Consider the following 15,355-nt stretch of genomic DNA (forward strand, 5'->3'; position numbering starts at 1 on the left):
GTCTGTTTTACATGGTGCAGGAATACCTAGGGGCAAGATCAGACTTGGACACCTTTCCCACCGAAAATCCTCTGGGTTACTGGGTTACTGGGTCTTGAGGATGAATCACTGGCCAGAGCTTGCACAGTATGCAATTGAGCTACTGGCCTTTCCTGCATCCAGCATTCTTTCGGAACGCACATTCAGTGCTGCTGGAGGCGTGGTAACCGATCACAGGGTGCGTCTGTCCACCGACTTGGTCGATCGACTGACCTTCATAAAAATGAATCAGTCTTGGATCACCACCAGCTACCAAGCACCTGATGCTGATGTAACCGAATAATTTTTTTTGAAATCTCAGATCCCTTCAAAGACTGCCTATGCTGATGCTGAGTGACTATCCTTGAGTAATTATCCTCTTCCTCCTCAATGATCACGCTGATAGCGTGTAAGAACATTTTTGGTTCTGGGCGCCACCACCAGTGCCTAAGCAAATTTTTCTGCCCCTGTTTAACAGGGGCGTGTAATTACAATTTTTGATGCAATACTTTGCAGCAGGGCTCGTTCCTGCGTTCCAACCAGAGTGTCTGTGAGGGGTTGCAGTGTTGTGGCACCAGCACCAGTGCCTAAGGCCCAATTTTTCTGCCCCTGTTTAACAGGGGTGTGTAATTACAATTTTTGATGCAATACTTTGCAGCAGGGCTCGTTCCTGCGTTCCAACTAGAGTGTCTGTGAGGGGTTGCAGTGTTGTGGCACCAGCACCAGTGCCTAAGGCCCAATTTTTCTGCCCCTGTTTAACAGGGGCGTGTAATTACAATTTTTGATGCAATACTTTGCAGCAGGGCTTGTTCCTGCGTTCCAACTAGAGTGTCTGTGAGGGGTTGCAGTGTTGTAGCACCAGCACCAGTGCCTAAGGCCCAATTTTTCAGCCCCTGTTTAACAGGGGCGTGTAATTACAATTTTTGTTGCAATACTTTGCAGCAGGGCTCGTTCCTGCGTTACAACTAGAGTGTCTGTGAGGGGTTGCAGTGTTGCGGCACCAGCACCAGTGCCTAAGGCCTAATTTTTCAGCCCCTGTTCAACAGGGGCATGTAATTACAATTCTTGATCTAATATTTCACAGCAGGGCCCATTTCTGCACCCACCAAGAGCGAGTGAGGACTTACAGTGTTGTGGCACCAGCACCACCACCACCACCACCAAAGGCCCAGTTTTTCTGCCCCTGTTCAACAGGGGCATGTAATTACAATTCTTGATCTAATATTTTACAGCAGGGCCCTGTGAGGGCTTACAGTGTTGTGGCCACAACAACACCTAAGGCCCAAATTTCTGCTGAGTATATAGGGCAGGCCCCTACTTTCAAACATTTAACTTACAAACGACTCCTACTTGCAAACGGAAGGAGACAACAGGAAGTGAGATGAAATCTACCCCTAGGAAGGGAAATTCTCTCGTGTAAGAGTTAATATGGGAAAAACATTTCTCCTTTCCACTGATGCTTTCCAATCCTTGTTCCACAAAAAACCCCATATTTTCAAAAAACATTTGTCATTGGGACAAAAAGTGAGGTGAAATCTTCTGAAGAGGAGGAAAGACAGCAAAACAAATGTCACAGGGGTGATAACCCTTCCCTATGTTTTCCAAAAAGCTTAAAAAAGATTTTTTGGCTGGAGCTAAACACGTTAAAAATGTACCCATTCAAAATTACAAACAGATTCTACTTAACAACAAACCTACAGTCCCTGTCTTGTTTGCACCGCCTGTATACTGCTGTTCAGAGTATATAGGGCCTGGTGGCCCCACACCTTTCCTTTTTTTAATTTGGGTGCGGGGTTCCCCTTAATATCCATACAAGACCCAAAGGGCCTGGTAATGGACTGGGGGGTACCCATGCCGTTTGTCTCACTGATTTTCAACCATATTGCCAGGACCCGACATTACATTAAACCCGCAAGCAGTTTTAAATGAGATTTTTTCCTTTAAAAATGACATCTGGTGCAGGGACTGTTCTAAACACGGGAAACATGCGTCACTTTACAGGCATACTATAGACACCCCTCAGGTACGATATTTAAAAGAATATTTCACTTTTTTTTTTTTTACTTTAAGCATCATTAAAATCACTGCTCCCGAAAAAACGGCCGTTTTTAAAAGTTTTTTTTGCATTGATACATGTCCCCTGGGGTAGGACCCGGGTCCCCAAACCCTTTTTAGGACAATACCATGCAAATTAGCCTTTAAAATGAGCACTTTTGATTTCGAACGTTCGAGTCCCATGGACGTCAATGGGGTTCTAACGTTCGTGCGAATTTTCGGTCCGTTCGCAGGTTCTGGTGCGAACCGAACCGGGGGGTGTTCGGCTCATCCCTATTAATAACATTAGCACAGCAGTCTTGTTTTTTCATTTCTCCTCTGTAGCATAGTTTTATCACCTGGTGATCCTGCCAGTAAGTCTATTATTTTTCTTTAACAGACCAAGCTTTCTAGATAAAGTGGAGGGTTGAGACAGCACAGAAAGGGGTGGTAACAATGGTCAGCTTTTATTCATTACTGTGGAAGTTTAGTCAAAATTTAACTTATGCCGCATACACACGGTCAGACTTTTCATCTACAAAAGTCCGACGGACGCCGACGGACTAAAGCTGGCTGACAATCCGATCGTGTGTGGGCTTCCCCGGACTTTCAGCGGACTTTCAGCAGACTTTTCCAGCCTCAAATCTGACGGACTTTAGATTTGAAACATGCTTCAAATCTTTACGTCGTAACTACGCCGGACCCAGAAATCCGCTCGTCTGTGTGCTAGTCCGACGGACAAAAACCCACGCTAGGGCAGCTATTGGCTACTGGCTATCAACTTCCTTATTTTAGTCCGGTGTACGTCATCACGTACAAATCCGTCGGACTTTTGTGTGATCGTATGTAGGCAAGTCCGTTCATAAGAAAGTCTGCCGCAAGTCCGCCAAAAGTCCGCCAAAAGTCTGACAAAAGTCCGTCGAAAGTCTGTCGGATGGGCTGTCGGACTTTTGTAGCCGAAAAGTCCGACCGTGTGTACGCGGCATAAGGCTAAACTTACTTCCACCCCCATTCTAAGCCTATTCTATCTAACCCTGTAAAGAAAGGATACCTATACTTACCTATTCTGAAGCCACTTCGGGCTGGTCACATAATCTCTCCAGCGGCAGCTTCTGTGTAGAGGAGAGATCACCAACAACCGCTGAAGAGCCTGCACGAATAGGCTTATGGGTCAAGGTCAACAAGTGAATCAGTGGAACACCAGCTTTTTATTTTCCTTAATACGTACATGAATATTTGTCCTGGAGACCTATACAATTCCACTTCAGTCCCCCTGAAGGATTTACCCCCTTAATGAGCAGGCAATTTTTTGCCATACAGCACTGCTTTCCTTTAACTGACAATTGCGCGGTCCTGTGACGCTTTACCCAAATAAACTTGATGTCCTTTTTTTCCCACAAATAGAGCTTTCTTTTGGTGGTATTTAATCACCTCTGCTGTTTTTATTTTTTGCACTATAAACAAAAAAGAGCAACATTTTTTAAAAAAAAACAATATTTTTTACTTTCTGCTATAATACATATCCAAAAAAGAATGTAAAAAAACAATTTTTTTTCATCAAGTTAGGCCAATATATATTTTTCTACATATTTTTGGTAATAAAAAAAAGGGCAATAAGCGTACATTCAAATAGATGTATGTGGGTCACCGGCGCAAAATAATAATTTTTAATTGTGTCCAAAAAAACAAAAAAACAAAAAAAAAATAAGAAACTGGTTGCTGCGGTAAAAAAAAATTCCTCCAGTGGGTGTAAGAAAAAAAAATGGATATGGTGTTGACTGCCCTACCCCAATATCAAAACAATTGCACGGTCCTGTGACGCTGTACCCAAATAAACTTGATGTCCTTTTTTTCAAACAAATAGAGCTTTCATTTGGTGGTATTTAATCACCTCTGCGGTTTTTATTTTTTGCACTATAAACAAAAAAAGAGCGACAATTTTAAAAAAAAAAACAATATTTTTTACTTTGTGCTATAATACATATCCAAAAAAGAAAGTAAAAAAACTAATTTTTTTCATCAAGTTAGGCCAATATATATTTTTCTACATATTTTTGGTAATAAAAAAAAGGCCAATAAGCGTACATTCAAATAGATGTATGTGGGTCACCGGCGCAAAATAATAATTTTTAATTGTGTCCAAAAAAACGAAAAAAAAAATAAGAAACTGGTTGCTGCGGTAAAAAAAAAATTCCTCCAGTGGGTGGAAGAAAAAAAAAATGGATATGGATATGACTGCCCTACCCCAATATCAAAACATTAACCACTTCAATACCAGGCACTTAGACACCTTCCCGCCCAGGCCAATTTTCATCTTTCAGCGCTGTCACAATTTCAATGACAATTGTGCGGTCATGCTACACTGTACTCAAACAATTTTTTTATTTTTTATTATTTTGTTCCCACAAATAGAGCTTTCTTTTGGTGGTATTTGATCGCCTCTGCGGTTTTTATTTTTGCGCAACAAATAAAAAAAGACCAAAAATTTTGAAAAAAAACAAGTTTTTCTTTGTTTCTGTTAAAATTTTTTTTAAATAAGTACGTTTTCTTCTTCAATGATGGGCACTGATATGGCTGCACTGACAGGCACTGATACAGCGGCACTGATGGGCACCGATGAGGTGGCACCAATGAGGTGGCACTGACGGGCACTGATGATGGGCACTGTTAGGCGGCACTGATGGGCACTGATAGGTGTCAGTGATGGGCACTGGTAGGTGGCACTGGTATGCGGCACCGATGGGCACTCATAGGTGGCATCGATGGGCACTCATAGACGGCACTGATGGGCACTTGTAGGTGGCATTGATGGGTACTTATGGGTGGCACTGATGGGTACTTATGGGTGGCACTGATAGGTGGCACGGATGGGCACTGATGGGCACTGATAGGTGGGCAGGGATGGGCACTGACAGGTGGCACAGATGGACACTGATGGGTGGCACTGATGACACTGATTGATGGCACTGATGCCCCTAAGGGTGGCATTGCTGGGCATCACTGCACTATAATGGTGCCAATCAGTGCCCATTTGTGTGCACTGATTGGGCACTGACTGGGCACATTGGGGTATGGGGTACATACCTGGCCATCCACATGTTGCCCCCTTCCTTGGTGGTCCTAGTGGCGATCCCTGGTGGTCCAGTGTGGTCATCCGAGGGGGGGCTGCGCTGATAAACAATCAGCACAGACCCCCCCAGTCAGGAGAGCCGCTATTTCAGCTCTCCTCTACTCGCGTCTGTCAGACGTGAGTGAGGAAAAGCCGATCAACGCCGATCAACGGCTCTTCCTATTGACATCGTGATCAGCCGTGACTGGGCATGGCTGATCACATGGTAAAGAGCCTCCACCAGACTGACACACCGCTCCACTGATCGACGCGATGCGTGCCCCCGCGGGCATGCGGCGGCATGTTATCCTGCTGGACGTCATATGACGCCCAGTCAGGATAACTGAACCACCGCCCCGGCCGTCATCTGCTATGGGCTGGGCGGGAAGTGGTTAAATACACCCCTCTTATTCAGTTGTGAAATGAATATAACTAACCAATAATATTTGTGCAATGGTATATGATCTTTTTCACACACTATCGTATCAGTTTTCATTTAGTTCATAACCATAAAAAACAAACCCAAAATATATCTCAACATAAACATCAATATAAACGTCCAAAAAGAGTTAAAATTAAAGTGTCCAATTATTATTAGTAATGTGCAGTGTGCCAATTTACACAGGGGGTCCCCGTGTGGACTATCCTCTGTGCATATGATATTCCTGTGCTCTTAGATTATTCATCCGTGATATATTGTGACAATTTCACCACTTCAGTGACAACACCACCACCACATGGATTGGCCACTCACCAGATGCTGGTATAAACGCGCCTTTTGTTCATTAAGAAGGGATAGCCACTCCACTTGTGATGTTTGTTCTTGCTGACCCCAATAAACTATGAGCATATAGTATTCATCCTCATAAAAAACTGACAGCGATCATTGCGCAGTATGTTAGCACTGTTTATTTTAAAATTGCTACTTTACAGGCATACTATAGACACCCCCCAGGTATGAAATTTAAAGGAATATTTCACTTTTATTGTTTCACTTTAAGCATTATTAAGATCACTGCTCCCGAAAAAACGGCCGTTTTTAAAACTTTTTTTGCATTGATACATGTCCCCTGGGGCAGGACCCGGGTCCCCAAACACTTTTTATGACATTAACTTGCATATTAACCTTTAAAATGAACAACTGTAGATTTCTCCCATAGAATTTTAAAGGGTGTTCCGCGGCTTTTTGAGTTTGCAGCGAACACCCCAAATTGTTCGCTGTTCGGCGAACAGCCAATGTTCGAGTCAAACTCATGTTCGACTCAAACAGATAGCCCATCCCTATTTATACGTATGCTATGTATTCTCCAAGATGCTTACATATGCATTGAGCATTTATCTGTCATATACAATGTTACGCAATTTGACACTTATGTATAATAAATTCTTACTTTTACATTGTGTTTGAGCCTGCCTCACTTAAAGTCCCATACTCTTTTATTAATTTTTATTATTTTTTATTATTTTTTGGATTTAGATTAGGGATGGAGGCGCACTACCTCCCCTCCCCTGTGCACTTCATTTAAAGTCCCAGTATATGGAGATATACATTCCCCCCTTCTGCCTTTTTGGGGACCAGTGACACCAATACAATGATCAGTGCTAAAAAATGCACTGATTACTGTATAAATGACACTAGCAGGTAAGGGGTTAACATCACGGACGATCAAGGGGTTAAACGTGTTCCCTCATGTGTGCTTTCTTACTGTGTGGGGGAAGTGCTGACAGGAACAACACAGAGATCGCTGTTCCTAATCACTAGGAACAGCAGATCTCCATGTTGTCCCCTGTCAGAACGGGGATCTGCCTTGTTTACATACTTCTCGGTCTTTTGGCTAAGATCAAGTGTAGTATCTGTTCTTATTAGTTTCCAGGAGGTGGCGCTTGCTTCCGTCCCTGATCTATGGCGAGATAGAGATGGGATTGCGGTTGCTATGCAAAACCTGCTGGAGTAAAGGTGACCTGGAGCGGTTCGTATCCGAAAGGGAAGCCTTCTGATGGTGATGGAGAACCACAGGGTCTGAACCGGAGGGTCATGACCCTGTCCTTCTGGCCTGGATTGGGGCAGATCTAGCTCTGGACAGTTATTCGGGAGAGAACGCTGGCTCCCCTTTCTCCTACCGGGTAAGCGGCCAGTATTTCCCGAATGTAATTAGGTAGGAGGGACGGAACGACGGTGAAGCCTGATGGTAAAGGGCTCTCACCAAGCTTCCAGAACTCCATGCCTTTCTGCCTGGGGTGGGGTCTTCTGTGGTCTTGGCTGGTGGCCAGGGTTGGTCCTGAAAGCCTATGGAGTAGTGCCCCTGGAGTGGCAGCCCAGGGGTGCCATAAGATCACTGTGAGTGGCAGTCACTTTGATTTGAGGCACCATGGTCACTGCACCATAGAACACGCTTTTTTTGCACCTACCTCTTGGGCCGGGCCTTTTGGCTAGGACCAGAGGAATTTTTTATTCCTGACCGGAGGGCCTGGTCATTGTTTTACACAATGGCCACCTTTTTCTCTCCACTATCCCTTCCCCACTTTCTATTTATTTTCTTTCTTTTGATTGAAATCCTATGTTTGTCACATCTTGCAGATCTTGGGGTTCATGCACTTCAGTGACAATGAACTCTGTCGTCCTCGTGGTATCCCTAGATTTGATCGGCTCCACAAAATTCGACCCCTCGTACACCACTTCAACCAACGTTTTGCAGACTTGTTTTCTCCCAATCAAGTTGTCTACGTTGATGAGTCCCTGATTAAGTTTTCTGGCCGCTTGTCTATCAAACAGTATCTTCTCAGCAAGCGTGCCAGGTACGAGGTCAAGATGTATAAGCTTTGTGACAGGGCCACAGGCTATACATATAGTTTTATGGTTTACGAGGGAAAAGATGTTACGTAGAGCCGGAGAATTGCCCAGACTACATAGGAAGCACTGGAAGGATAGTGTGGGACTTGGTGTCACCCTTTTTCGATAAGGGGTACCACTTGTACGTGGACAATTATTACACAAGCGTGCCACTTTTTAGTCACCTTTTTGATTATGGAATTGGCGCATGTGGCACCGTGCGATCTTATCGCCGGGGCTTGCCCCAATGGCTTGTAGAATCCCGACTTAGATGGGGGAGAGAGCCTGCTTGAGGTGTAATAATTTGTTAGCAGTGAAGTGGAGGGATTCACGTAATGTTTTCGCTCTGTCCTCGCTTCACCCAGACACGGCAGTCCAAATTCCTACGGCGACTGGTGTTGTGGAGAAATCCCTCTGTGTCCACGAATACAACCTTAACATGGGAGGGGTGGACCTCAGCGACCAGTTTTTGGTGCCGTACCTAATTGCCTGTAAGGCCAGACGCTGGTACAAAAAAGTGTTTGTGTACTTTTTCATTCAGCCCCCTGCATGAAAAAAGAACATTACAATGTATGCCCAACAAGGACCAGCAACGTACTGGTATGTTGCTGGTTTTTGAGTGGTTATACCAGAATGATCATCTTGGTATCATTCTTTTCAGCCAGCGGTCGGCTTTCATATAAAAGCAATCCTAGCAGCTAATTAGCCTGTAGACTGCTTTTATAAGCAGTGGGAGGGAACGTCCCCCCCTCCCACCGTCTTGCTTGGTTTTCTCTGGCTCTCCTGTCCTAACAGGGAACCCGAGAATGCAGCCGGTGGTTCAGCCAGCTGACCATAGAGCTGATCAGAGACTAGAAGGGCTCCAATCATCTCTATGGCCTAAGAAACCAGAAGCTACGAGCATTTCATGACTTAGGTTTCGCCGGATATAAACAGCGCCATTGGGAAATTGGCAGAGCATTTTATCACACCGATCTTGGTGTGGTCAGATGCTTTGAGGGCAGAGAAGAGATCTAGGGTCTAATAGATACCAATTTTTTCAAACAAGAGTACCTGTCACTACCTATTGCTATCATATGGGATATTTACATTACCTGAGATAGCAATAAAAATTATAAAAAAAAATGAAAGGAACAGTTTAAAAATATAATAAAAAAGCAAAATAAATAATTAAAAAAAAAACCCCTGTCCCCCCGTGCTCACGCGCAAAGGTCTGGTGTCATATGTAAACAGCAATTGCACTATGCATGTGAGGTATCACCACGAAGGTCAGATCGAGGGCAGTAATTTTAGCAGTAGACCTCCTCTGTAGATCAAAAATGGTAACCTGTAAAGGCTTTTAAAGGCTTTTAAAAATGTATGTAGTTTGTTGCCGCTGTACGTTTGTGCGCAATTTTAAAGCATGTCGTGTTTGGTATCCATGTACTCAGCATAAGATCATCTTTTTATTTCATCAAAAATTTGGGCAATATAGTGTGTTTTAGTGCATTAAAATTTTAAAAAGTGTGTTTTTTCCAAAAAAATTGTGTTTTAAAAATCGCTGCGCAAATACTGTGTGAAAAAAAAAATTGCAACACCCACCATTTTAATCTGTAGGGCCTTTGCTTTAAAAAATATATACTTTTTGGGTGTTCAATGTAATTTTCTTGCAAAAAAAAATATTTTTTTCATGTAAACAAAAAGTGCCAGAAAGGGCTTTGTCTTCAAGTGGTTAGAAGAGTGAGTGATGTGTGACATAAGCTTTTAAATGTTGTGCATAAAATGCCAGGACAGTTCAACCCCCACCCCCTCCCCATAGACCCCTTTTTGGAAAGTAGACACCCCAAGCTATTTGCTGATAAGCATTTGAGTCCATGGAATATTTTATATTTTGTCACAAGTTTTGGGAAAATTAAGCTTTTTTTTTGCACAAAGTTGTCACTTAATTATATATTGTTCAAACATGGCATGGTTATATGTGGAATTACACCCTAAAATGCATTCTGCTCTGCTGCTTCTCCTGAGTACGGGGATACCACATGTGTAAGACTTTTTTGGAGCCTAGCCGCGTACAGGCGAAAACCAATCACCGCCTTCAGGATTTCAAAGGGTGTAAATTTTTCATTTTACTCCTCACTACCTATCACAGTTTTGAAGGCTATAAAATGCCAAGATAGCACAACCCCCCCCCCCCCCCCACATGACCCCATTTTGGAAAGTAGACACCCCAAGCTATTTGATGAGAGGCATGTTGAGTCCATGGAATATTTTATATTTTGCCACAAGTTGCAGGAAAATGAAAATGATTTATTTTTTGCACAAAGTTGTCACTAAGTGATCTATTTCTCAAACATGCCATGGGCATATGTAAATTACACCCCAAAATACATTCTGCTGCTTCTTCTGAGTACGGGGATACCACATGTGTGAGACTTTTTTGGAGCCTAGCTGTGTACAGGACCCCGAAAACCGATCACTGCTTTCAGGCTTTCTAAGGGCGTAAAATGGTGATTTCACTTCCTCACTACCTATCACAGTTTCGGAGGCCCTGAAATGTCAAGATAGCACAACCCCCCCCCCCCCCCAAATGACCCCATTTTGGAAAGAAGACACTTCAAGCTTTTAACTGAGAGGCATGTTGTGTCCATGGATGATTTGATATTTTGCCACAAGTTTTGGGAAAATTACAATTTTCTTTTTTTTAAACAAAGTTGTCACTAAATGATATATTGTTCAAACATGGCATTGTTATATGTGGAATTACACCCCAAAATACATTCTGCTGCTTCTCCTGAGTACAAGGATACCTCACGTGTGAGACTTTTTGTGAGCCTAGCCACGTACAGGACCCCAAAATCCAAGCACTGCCTTCAGGCTTTCTAAAGGCGTAGAATTGTGATTTTACTCCTCAATACCTATCACAGTTACGGAGGCCCTGAAATGTCCAGATAGCACAAACACCCCCCCCCCAAATGACCCCATTTTGGAAAGTAGACACCCCAAGGTAAGGTATTTGCTAACAGGCATGATGAGTATTTTGCAGATCTCATTTATTTTTGAAAATGAAGAAAGAAAATATTTTTTTTTCTCTTTTTTTCAATTTTCAAAACTTTGTGACAAAAAGTGAGATCTGCAAAATACTCAACATGCCTCTCAGCAGATAGCTTGGGATGTCTACTTTCCAAAATGGGGTCTTTTTTTTTTGGGGGGGGTTGTGCTAACTGGGCATGTCATGGCTTCCGAAACTGTTATAGGCAGTGAGGAGTGAAATAAAAAATGTACGCCCTTAGAAAGCTTGAAGGCGGTGATTGGTTTTCTGGGTCCTGTGGTATCCCCGTACTCAGGAGAAGCAGCAGAATGTATTTTGGGGTGTAATTCCACATATAACCATGCCATGTTTGAACAATATATCATTTAGTGACAACGTTGTGTAAAAAAAAAAAATGTAATTTTCCCGAAAACTTGTGGCAAACTATAAAATATTCCATAGACTCAACATGCCTCTCAGCAAATAGCTTAAAGTGTCTTCTTTCCAAAATGGGATCATTTTGGGGGGGGGGGGGGGGGTTGTGCTATCTTGACATTTCAGGGCCTCCTAAACTGTGATAGGTAGTGAGGAGTGAAATCAAAAATGTACTCCCTTATAAATCCTGAAGGCGGTGCTTGGTTTTTGGGGTCCTGTACGCGGCTAGGCTCCCAAAAAGTCTCACACATGAGGTATCCCCATACTCAGGAGTAGCAGCAGAATGTATTTTAGGGGGGGGGGGGGGTTACACATATAACCATGCCATGTGTGAGCAATGTATCCTTTAGTGACAACTTTGTGTAATTTTTTTTTGTCATTTTTCAATCACTTGACAAAAAAATAAAATATTCAATGGGCCCATCATGCCTCTCAGCAATTTCCTTGGGGTGTCTACTTTCCAAAATGGGATCATTTGGGGGGGGGGGGGTGTACTGCCCTGCACCTCAAGAAATGAGATAGGCAGTCATAAACTAAAAGCTGCGTGAATTCCAGAAAGTGTACCCTAGTTTGTAGACTCTATAACTTTTGCGCAAACCAATAAATATACGCTTATTGACATTTTTTTTTACCAAAGATATGTGGCTGAATACATTTTGGCCTAAATGTATGACTAAAATAGAGTTTATTAAAATTTTCTTTAGAACAAAAAGTAGAAAATATCATTTTTTTAAAAAAAAATTTCGGTCTTTTTCCGTTTCTATCATGAAAAAAAAATCACAGAGGCAATCAAATACCATCAAAAGAAAGCTCTATCTGTGGGGGAACAAAGGATGCAAATTTTGTTTGGGTATAACTTTGCATGACCACGCAATTACCAGTTAAAGCAGCGCAGTGCCAAATTGTAAAAAGTCCTCCGGTCATTTAGCTGCCAAATCCTCCGGGGCTGAAGTGGTTAAGGTTGTTTTTTTTTTAGATTTTAAGAGTACAGTTTGCTTTAAATAACTCCTGGGGGTTTAAGAGGCTCATTTTAACTATGCTGGACCTGTTCTTAAGCCAAAAGACTGCTCTCCTTGGGTTCATAATATTTTTTTTGTTCCACAAGTGATAAAAATAACCTAAATAAGTCCATATTGATATTATCTTTTAATTCTTTCAACCTTTATTTTTACTAAGATAGCATGCAGTGTCATCGTGTTACAGAATTGTAGTTTTTGGAGGATAGAAAGGCATATACAGTATTTATGAATAAAACAAATATGGCATTCACCAAAAATAAGCTGGTGGTTATTCATTCTCGGTTGTTAAACACATACACAAGTAAAATTCACCAGCAGCGAATGTGTGGTGAATGTAACATTTACTGCTATAAAAATATACTCCACGGGGGATCATCCCTTAAATTTGTTTAACAACTTAACAAAAATGATGGTTGCTAATAAAAAAAAAAGAAGAAAAAGAAGAGAAAACATATTTTCTCAACTTTCCAATCCAAATAAAGTAATATATAAAATACCCCATAATAGTAAATATATAAAAAACCCCAGTGCAACGAATTCAGACAAATGCAGTGTCCTTGCAGAACATATGCAAATTAGTTTTGCTTTCATTCTAAATACTAAATGAACCGTTGATAGGAGAAAGCATCTTATATTCTTCCTTCCTTACCAGTTAGCAGAAAGAGATGGATGAAGCCAAGCAGAAGATACTGGTAGAAATGTACAAGGTTCTTCATGTTTCTGGTCATAGGAGAGGAAAAGCTATTCTCTGGTGATTTTTTCTTTTAAAGTCAGTTTACAAAGCTCTGCCCAAAGCCCTGCCCCATCTTACTTTTTACAGTAAGTGTGGTTAAAGTGACAAATAGTCTTCTTGTAAAATATGTAAAAATTGACACATCACCCAAAAATAAAATCCTATTATACTCTCAGTAATAACGCCCTGCAACTAAAACATCTGTTTTCAGAGAGGACATTTTTCAAAGCAATTGTTGAACATTGAGTGGAAAGGTTTCTGGTGGGAACTTTATGTCATTTAAACCATGTTCTCTCAGAATGATGAATGTTCTCAATTTCATTGCAGCCAGAGGCATAACTGGAACCCTCCAGACTCCGGTGCAAGAAACCATGAAGGGCCCTCCTGCCCCCATCCCGGGGCCCTTGCCACTGATCCAGGCCCTTTACTCCTATTGCAGGGCCCTTTATTGTGGTCCCAGAGCAGGACCCTTTCATGTCTTCTGCAGCGGGACCCCTTCCTGCATGGTTACCTACCTTTCTAAAACAAGTCAGGTGCACTTTTTTTATGTGTTCAGCCAGCCATTGCAGGAGGAGAATGTATCTTAATTAGGGGTGGGACATATAAAATGTGTGTGGTTCTACAAGAGCCATCTAATGCCTTACCCCTTTGCATATCTCTACACTCAGTATGCCTCCATAAGCCCAGCAAGCCACACACCCCCAGCACACCATTGTACACCGCAACAAGTGAACTTGACACCCCACACATCCCTTTCAGACCTGTCAGCAGAATCCGCTTGCTCAGTGAGGGATCTCTCTGCTGATTACTGCTGAGCAAACGCTGATGCAGAGCATGGACACAGCCCGTTGCTCTCTATGGGGCTGTTGGATGGAAACGAACCGCCTGTCTATTTCCATTCGACTGCAGTGTCATCCAATCCGATTTTAGCGGATCGGATGGTAACGGGTGTCAGCAGACAAAGGTCCGCTGACATCCACCGCTCTATAGAGAGAAATAGATGGTCCGATTGGGTCTGCCTGAATAACAAACAGGCGGACCTGATCAGTCCGCCAATGTGAAAGGGGCCTAACACATCTGTGCTCTGTACCCACTCCACCTTCAACCCCCAGCACATCTCTATACTCCCCCCACTTTCACCCCATGGCAACTCACTTGAACGTTGATGACAGTCTGTGGTGCCTCCCCCTGCACCTCAGATTATTTCTGTTGCGGTTTACTATGCAGTGGGGGGGGAGGGGGCAATTGGCAGATTCTGTGGTGCCTGCGGTCCGTGGGATCTCCCTGGGGCTAGTAGTTTACTTCCCGAGTGTATACAGTGGAGAGGAGAGGGGAGGGGAGGGGCCGGTTATGTATCGGCTTCACGCTTCAGTGTATAAATGAGTCGCTCTGCTTGTACATTCTCACCGATATGTTCTGGGTCAGAGGCCCCGCCCCTCTCCACTTTTTACACTCAGGAAGTAAACTACTAGCCCCAGGCAGATCCTCCGGCTTACGAGCACCACAGAGCTGCCGATCGCCCCCTCCCACCTCCCCCCACTACATAGTAAACTGCCAGAGGTGCAGGGGGAGATGCCGGGTCTTGCCCCCCCCACAGCAGCAGAACGAGGTGCCCCTCCCTCTGCGGTGCCTGGATGCAGCACTCTGCAGCATGGGGCCAGGTTGCTGTCATGACTCCTGCGACTTCTATAGCTATGTCCCTGAATTCAGTCCTTAATGTCCCTAATTTTACCCACTCTCCTTTCACCCTGAGGAGTTCTTTATCTTTAAAAGAACAACTCTACTCCTCCTTCAGGGGAAAGTACATCAAAGTATTTTACAGCTGTTCATGTATCTTGTTAATTTGTGAACTCAATAAAACTTTTTCTTTTTTTTTTCATAAAAAGTATTTTACAGCTGATCAGGTGAGTAGACAGTTGAGGAAACTTAAGGCAGGAAAATCAGCAGGCCCTAATAGCGTTAGCCCCAGGGTGTTTGTTCCTGTGCTGAAAATACTGTGTCCTTGTGGCTCCAAGGATTATAGACCAGTGGCTTTGACCTCCCACATTATAAAGACCTTAGAGAGACTTGTTTCACATCAGTTACATCCCATGGATAGTAAATATTTAGACCCTTTGCAAAGCATTAGGAGTTAGGACTAAAGAACATCTTCTCCTTTTTTATAGAGAAG

At 43.0% G+C, this 15,355-nt stretch overlaps 1 pseudogene; it reads left to right on the forward strand.

Annotated features, from left to right (window-relative positions):
• Window positions 1–6,976: 6,976 nt before the first annotated feature.
• On the forward strand, window positions 6,977–7,109 carry LOC141109098 (U2 spliceosomal RNA; annotated as a pseudogene).
• The last annotated feature ends 8,246 nt before the right edge of the window (window positions 7,110–15,355 follow it).

The sequence above is a fragment of the Aquarana catesbeiana genome, linkage group LG09, assembly GCF_042186555.1.
Source record: "Aquarana catesbeiana isolate 2022-GZ linkage group LG09, ASM4218655v1, whole genome shotgun sequence".
Lineage (NCBI taxonomy): Eukaryota > Metazoa > Chordata > Amphibia > Anura > Ranidae > Aquarana > Aquarana catesbeiana.